At 48.3% G+C, this 6865-nt stretch overlaps 1 pseudogene; it reads left to right on the top strand.

The window, feature by feature from the left end:
• The first annotated feature begins 961 nt into the window (after positions 1–961).
• Positions 962–1240, top strand: LOC133756744 (ragulator complex protein LAMTOR2-like; annotated as a pseudogene).
• Positions 1241–6865: the final 5625 nt, after the last annotated feature.

Below are 6865 nucleotides of genomic sequence, written 5' to 3'. Positions count from 1 at the left end.
TAGGCAAGAATGCATGCCAATGTCTCCAAAAAGGCTAATTCTTTAAGAACCAGTGAAGCAATGATTTCTAATCTCATCTCATCTGACTCATGATTTTGGTTATAAGTGGAATCTGATCCCAATATTTAAGAAAAATCTAATTGATAAATTTCTCTAATTGAGAAAATTGTTGTAACTATGTTTTCGTTTTCCTAAAGAGTAGGAAAAAAGTTTCATTGTTTACCCTTAACAGGAGATTTTTTTTTTTTTGACAGGCAGAGTGGACAGTGAGAGAGACAGAGAGAAAGGTCTTCCTTTTGCTGTTGGTTCACCCTCCAATGACCGCCGCAGCTGGTGCGCTGCGGCTGGTGCACCGTGCTGATCCGAAGCCAGGAGCCAGGTGCTTTTCCTGGTCTCCCATGCAGGTGCAGGGCCCAAGCACTTGGGCCATCCTCTACTGCACTCCTGGGCCATAGCAGAGAGCTGGCCTGGAAGAGGGGCAACCGGGACAGAATCCGGCGCTCTGACTGGGACTAGAACCCGGTGTGCCGGCGCCGCTAGGTAGAGGATTAGCCTATTGAGCCGTGGTGCCGGCTAGGAGAATATGTTTTGAAATATTAGTGTTCCCTGATAATCAGTTTGAGAAGTATTGGGGTAATGAGTAAGTTTTCCAGTATAAATAATATTCTTTCCTTTAGAAGTAATACATTTGTCTATCATCTTACTGCCTACACAGGGCTAGCATCTCTATTCCATTATTTGACCCTGAAAAGAATAGTCAGAGGCAATTATTAGAATTATAACCTTTCAATTGATGAGACAAGTAAGAATGAGTGAGATTGTTCCAACTCGCAGATCTAATAGGTAGAGGAGTGGGAGCATAGGTCTGTACCTGCCCTCAAAACCCCCTCATGGGGTGAGTATTTAGCCTAGTGGTTAAGATGCCCAAGTTCATTAAAAGGCTGGGTGATGAGCTGCTGGCATGCTGTGTCCCCAGGTGTTGATGCAGGTGCTAGGCCAAGCCAGCCCCGAAGGTGTCCAGAGCACCCTGCTGCTGAATAGGAGAGATCACTGCTGGCCTGTTCGGGTGACAGAGACACAGGTGTTCTGGCCACTGCGGCCGTTCCATCTGAGCGGCCTACGACCAAAACAGTGACCAGGCATTTAACAAAGACAACCTTAAATTCATCCTCATGGACAGCATGGCCCAGGCCTGGTGCAGAACCTGGAGGAGCCCCCCACCCAAGCAGCTGCATCCTAACAGACATTGGTAGAAGCCGGGGTCAGAATGAGTTGAGCATTATGGAGAACAAGACTATGGGGGAGGGTGGTACTGTGGATTTTGATTTGTTGCTGTCATTGTCATTGTTCTTTAAGAATGAAATTCAGCCCCCCCCCCAAAAAAAAAATAGATGCCTAAGTTCCACATTGGAATGCGTGAGCTAGATGCTTGTCTTTGACTCCTGATTCCAGCTTCCTGCTAAAGGAGACCCTGAAAGGCACTGATGATGGCTCACGTTCCTGTCAGCACATAGGAGACCTGGATTGAGTTCCTGGAGATTCCTGGCCTCAGCCGCCACCCAGTCCCGACCACTACCAGCATATGAGCTGTGCATCAGTAGATTGGAGCTCTCTGTCCCTCTGCCTCTCAAGTAAATAAAAAAGAAAGATTACATAGAGTGTGTGTGTGAGTGTTTGTGTGTGTGAGAGTGTGTGTGCGTGTGAGTGTGTGTGCGTGTGTGTGTGCACGTATGAGTGTGTGTGAGTGTGTTGGCGCTGACAGGTGAACTTGGAGACTGCTGCTGTCTGGAGGCCCCTCCCAAGTGACTGAGTTCAGAGAGTTTCAGTACTTCTGATGAAGCTGCTAGAGGACCTGCAGACTCAAGATGTCATGGAGGGGGCAGGGCAGGGCCACGAGGTGGGAATTTCAAGTCCTTGCAGATCCTGTCTTCAGCGGAATTCAGTCTGTCCATGTCCTTGCTTATGTGCAGCCTCCGATGGGCCACCGTGATGAGTCTGAGACCAGGAGGGGAGGAATTGTGCCAAGCATTCGCCGCCCATCTCTGGCTGACTTTTCTGGCTTCAGTTGCTCCTGGCTGGCTGGTCCATCTGCCTCTGACGAAATCTTTTTTTTCAATGACCTTGACCAGGTTAATCCCCCAAGTGAGCTCAAGGTCAGAATACACTCACCCCTGGGGAACATGGTCATTATAAACAGTGGTGGCCGGATGGTGACAACTGCAGGCCCACAGGCCCATATCCAGAACTCCTGGGGCCAGACGGGTTTCAGTTCTCAGCTTATTGCCTGCCACCCTGGTGGAGCCTCTTGTAGCCTTGTGCAGTGCAGTGCCTGTCCAGCTGCAGCCAGAGGCTGGCTGTGCACATGGAATGAGTGGAGTCTATAAATAGGCTCACGTCAAGTCCGGGTCAGGCCAGGCCTTGACACTGAATGCACTGAGCAATACCTCTTGGTTTGGGGGCTTCTTGAATTTCGTAACTGTGACTTAACACTCTTACCCTCTTTATGCCACCCCCCAGCCCATTTTCTCCCATTGTTCAACTCGAAGGAAAAACCCACTCTTGCAGGCTTGCTGGCGTCAACAATTTCCAGCATCCAATTCCTTAGAAGACATTGACACCACCTCGTTCAGGAGAAGGAGGAGGCCCTGTTTTCCAAGCCTGAAGAATTATCTTAGATGTTAGCAAGGGAAAAGAAGGGGTTTAGGGACGTTTGGCAAATTCCTAGAATGGTTGATATTTTGTAGGCTGGAGGGGCCAGGATTTGAGGGAATCCCTTCCTGTTCCAGAGCGAATGTTTATTCCACTTGAGGGACAGATGGGGGACAGGTGGGCCGCAGCAGGGGCTCTGGGTGGGGAAGTAGCTATCTGAGCTGGTGGCCGAGAGTCAGGATTATAAAACCAAGGCTCTGCACGTCTTGCATTTGAAAAGTCCCTGAAAGTTTTTGAGCACAGACCGATGAGGTGGAAGTGGGGCCGCTTCTTGCTGAACTGGACACCTCTTCCACACAGGGAGCTCTGCCCTGCTTTGTCCTTTGCCTGAGATGCCCTTCCTGGGGCTCCTGCCTGGGCACTCTCCCACCCGTCTTTCAGGACCCAGCTCAAATGTCACCTGCTTTGTGGAAGCCTCTCTCTGCTCTCCCAGGGGAGCATTCACTGCTTCTTTTCCTGTGACGCCAGGAGCCTTTGCAGCCACCTGCTGGCACGTCCCTCATGGCAATGCATGGCACCTCCCCAGGACAGGCACTAGGACTTGGCTTTTCTTTTTGGTCTGGCACCTGGCACAGTGCCTGGCTCAAAACAGTTCTAAGTAATTTTGCTTGAATAACTGTTTATGTGTCTTTTTTTTTTTTTAAGATTTTATTTATTTGAGAGGTGGAGTTACAGAGAGAGGGAGAGACAGAGAGAAAGGTCTTTCAACTGCTGGTTCACTCCCCAAATGGCCACAATGGCTGCAGCTGGGCTGATCCAAAGCCAAGAGCCAGGAAATTTATCTGGATCTCCCACATGGGTGTAGGGGCCCAAGGACTTAGGCCATTTTCTGCTGCTTTTCCCAGGCCATAGCAGAGAGGTGGTTTGGAAGAGGAGTAGCTGGGACTCAAACCAGTGCCCATATGGGATGCCTGTGCCATATGCTGAGGCTTAGTCCACTACGCCACAGCACTGGCGTTTATGTGTTTATGTATCTTCTATCATCACTTATGTTTTCAGCTTCCAGGTTCTTTTTTTTTTTTTTTTTTGTCTAGTCATATCTATGTTATTGCATTGATAAATCTTATGTGGTCTAACTTCTGGAATGTAGAAATTACTACCATGTTCCAATAAAGAAACCATGGAATTGTGTGACAATAATGCTATGAAAATACTGAGATGGAGGTTGTTGGGTTATTTAGTGGCTTGAACTATGTCCCCCAAAAGATATGTCCTAATTCTTTGAATGTGACCTTATTTGGTAAAAGGGTCTTTTGGATATAGCTGAGTTGAGTATCTCAAGATGAGATCATCCTGTATTGGGTGGGCCCTAAATCTTTTTTTTTTTTTTTAAGATTTATTTTATTTATTTCAAAGTTGGAGTTATACATGGAGAGAAGGAGAGGTAGAGAGCAAGAGAGAGAGAGGTCTTCCATCCACTGGTTCACTCCCTAATTGGCTGCAATGGTTGGAGCTGCGCCGATCCGAAGCCAGGATCCAGGAGCTTCTTCTGGGTCTCCCACGTGGGTGCAGGGATCTAAGCACTTAGGTCATCTTCCACTGCTTTCCAAGGCCATAGCAGAGAGCTGGATCAGAAGTAGAGCAGCCAGGACTCAAACCAGCGCCCATATGGGATGCTGGCACTGCAGGCGGTGGCTTTATTCGTTACGTCACAGCACTGGCCCCCTTTTTAAGATTTTATTTATTACTTATTTGAAAGGCAGACTTATAGAGGGAGAGTGAAAGGGAGAGACAGAGAGATGAGATTTTTCATCCCTAGATTTACTCCCAAAATGGCCACAACAGATGGGGTTGAGCCAGGCCAAAGCCACAAACTCGGAACTCTATCCAGGTCTGCTACATGGATAGCTGGGGCCAAGCACTCAAGCCATCCTCTGCTGCCTTCCCTGGCACATTAGCAGGGAGCTGGATCAGAAGTGGAGCAGCTGGGACTTGAACTGGTGGTCATATGGGATACCAGTGTTGCAGGTGGTAGGTTAACCCACTGTGTCACAACATCAGCCCTGGTGGTCCCTAAATCTAATGAAAGAAATTCTTACAAGAAGCAGAAAAGGAGACACCAGGGCAGACAAAGAAGGAGGCCAGGGACAAATGGGCGCAGAGGACCTGACCTTGTGGCCCCTGCTCTCACCTTGACTTTTTGGACTTGCTGCCCACCCTAAGATGTAGGAGTAAATTTCAAGTCTGTGTAGCTACCCTAGGAGATCATTAGGAATACCACTGATGATTTCAGAGAGTATCTTTAATGCTCCATGGTGATACTAAGAAGCAGAGTAACACAAAGGTTAGGAGCTCAGGATCCGAATCGGCCAGTTTCTGGACTTTGGACTTCCAGCTTCTAGAACTGTGAGGGCAAAAATGTTTATTGTTTAAGCCCCACCCCCCCAACCTCCAGGCACAGTAATTTTGTTACAGCAGCCTGAACGGACCAAGTTATTCCCAGGTAAGGCTCTAGGGGAGGATGGTAGTCATTGAGACAGTAGATGAAAAGTCCTTCGTAGGCGCACGGGAGACACTAAATGTCATTAGTCAATTATCAGGCGGAGGCAGGAGAAGAGCTTCCCAGGCTGCCAACGTTACTGGTGCCAGCACGCGCCACGTATTTGGAAGTGGCATTCAACCCTCAAGCTGCCCGTAGCTTGAAGCAGCCTCTGTTCTTTCTGACTTCCTCCTATCTGCAGAGCACGCCTCCTTCAGCTCTTGTATTCGTACAGATTTGCAGGCCATCTGTGACGTTATCTGGCTAACTGAATTTTAAAGCTGATCAGTCATCAAGTAAGCTGTTTTCAACCTGGGATACCCAGAGGGCTCGGGATCCCGGAATACAGGAATGAGAATCCCTAAGCTCTTTCCAGGATGCCTACTGAACCAGAATGTCATTTATGTGTAGGAAGAGGGCGGAGTGGGACTGAAATGGTAAGGCTGTGTTGTGTGTGTGTGTGTGTTTGCTTTTAATGGAATGATACTTGCTAGATGCATTAGTGCTGGTTATCTCACAGAAAAGTGACTTAACAACCATAGTTTGTTTCAGGTTAAGAACTGACAAAATACAGGGAAGAGACAGGATAACAGGAGCAGGTGTCTGGGGCTGCCGTTGTGGTGCGGTAGATTTACCTCAGCTGTTGTGCTTCTGATCCAGCTCCCTGTGGATGGCCTGGGAAAAGCAGCGGAGGGTGCGCCCCTGCCTCCCACAGGGGAGACCCGGATGAAGTTCCTGGCTTTAGCTTAGTCCAGTGCTGGCTGTTGTGGCCATCTGGGGAGTAAACCAACGGATGGAAAAATCAATCTCTCTCTGTCTCTCCCTTTCTTTCTAACTGTAACTTTCAAAATAAATAAATCAATCTTTACAAAAAAGTGTCTTTCTAATGTGTTCAAACCATTTAATGCTATATTATGGTCTCTCCAGGACCAAATAAAGGCCCAAAGAGGTTGATAAATTATCTGTGGTCACGATTATTTAGTTGTGGAGGCAAAATTATTAAACGAGATTTCTACTCCCAATCCAGGACTCTTTCCCAACCAATCTCCTAAACTTGGAAGAAAATCCATGTCTCCTGTGCATTCTCACCCATCTATTCCACACATGGATGAGGCCTGGCCAGACATGGCCATGGCTTCACGAGCTCACAGTCCAGGTGCCGTCCTGTGTAGCAGAAGCCAGCTTTCATCAGAGCGGGGTTTCTGGTGAAGATCTTGGGGTACCTCGTGGCAGCACTTGGAGCACAGAACCAGGGGCTTCCATTCCTTGGCAGGAGCGTTCCTCTGTCCATGCACCTGCCTCATTCTTCCCCCTGTCTTTCTCCCCATGTTGGCTTCCTCTAGCTGCTGAGTGCATGAGGTGGCATGCATGTCAGTTCCAGGGCCATTTAAAAAAGTAAGAACTTTAAAAAAAAGTGTGTTTTTCTTTCCATCTAATTCAAAGGCAGGGAGAGAGGGAGAGAAATATATATTTTTTATTTATTTTTTGACAGGCAGAGTGGACAGTGAGAGAGAGAGACAGAGAGAAAGGTCTTCCTTTTGCTGTTGGTTCACCCCTCAATGGCCGCTGTGGCCGGCCCACTGCAGCCAACGCACCACACTGATCTGAAGCCAGGAGCCAGGTGCTTCTCCTGGTCTCCCATGTGGGTACAGGGCCCAAGCACTTGGGCCATCCTCC

Source organism: Lepus europaeus, chromosome 3 (assembly GCF_033115175.1).
Source record: "Lepus europaeus isolate LE1 chromosome 3, mLepTim1.pri, whole genome shotgun sequence".
In the NCBI taxonomy this organism is placed as follows: domain Eukaryota; kingdom Metazoa; phylum Chordata; class Mammalia; order Lagomorpha; family Leporidae; genus Lepus; species Lepus europaeus.
Note: the sequence above shows the minus strand (reverse complement) of the source record. Positions and strands in the feature narration are given on the sequence as shown.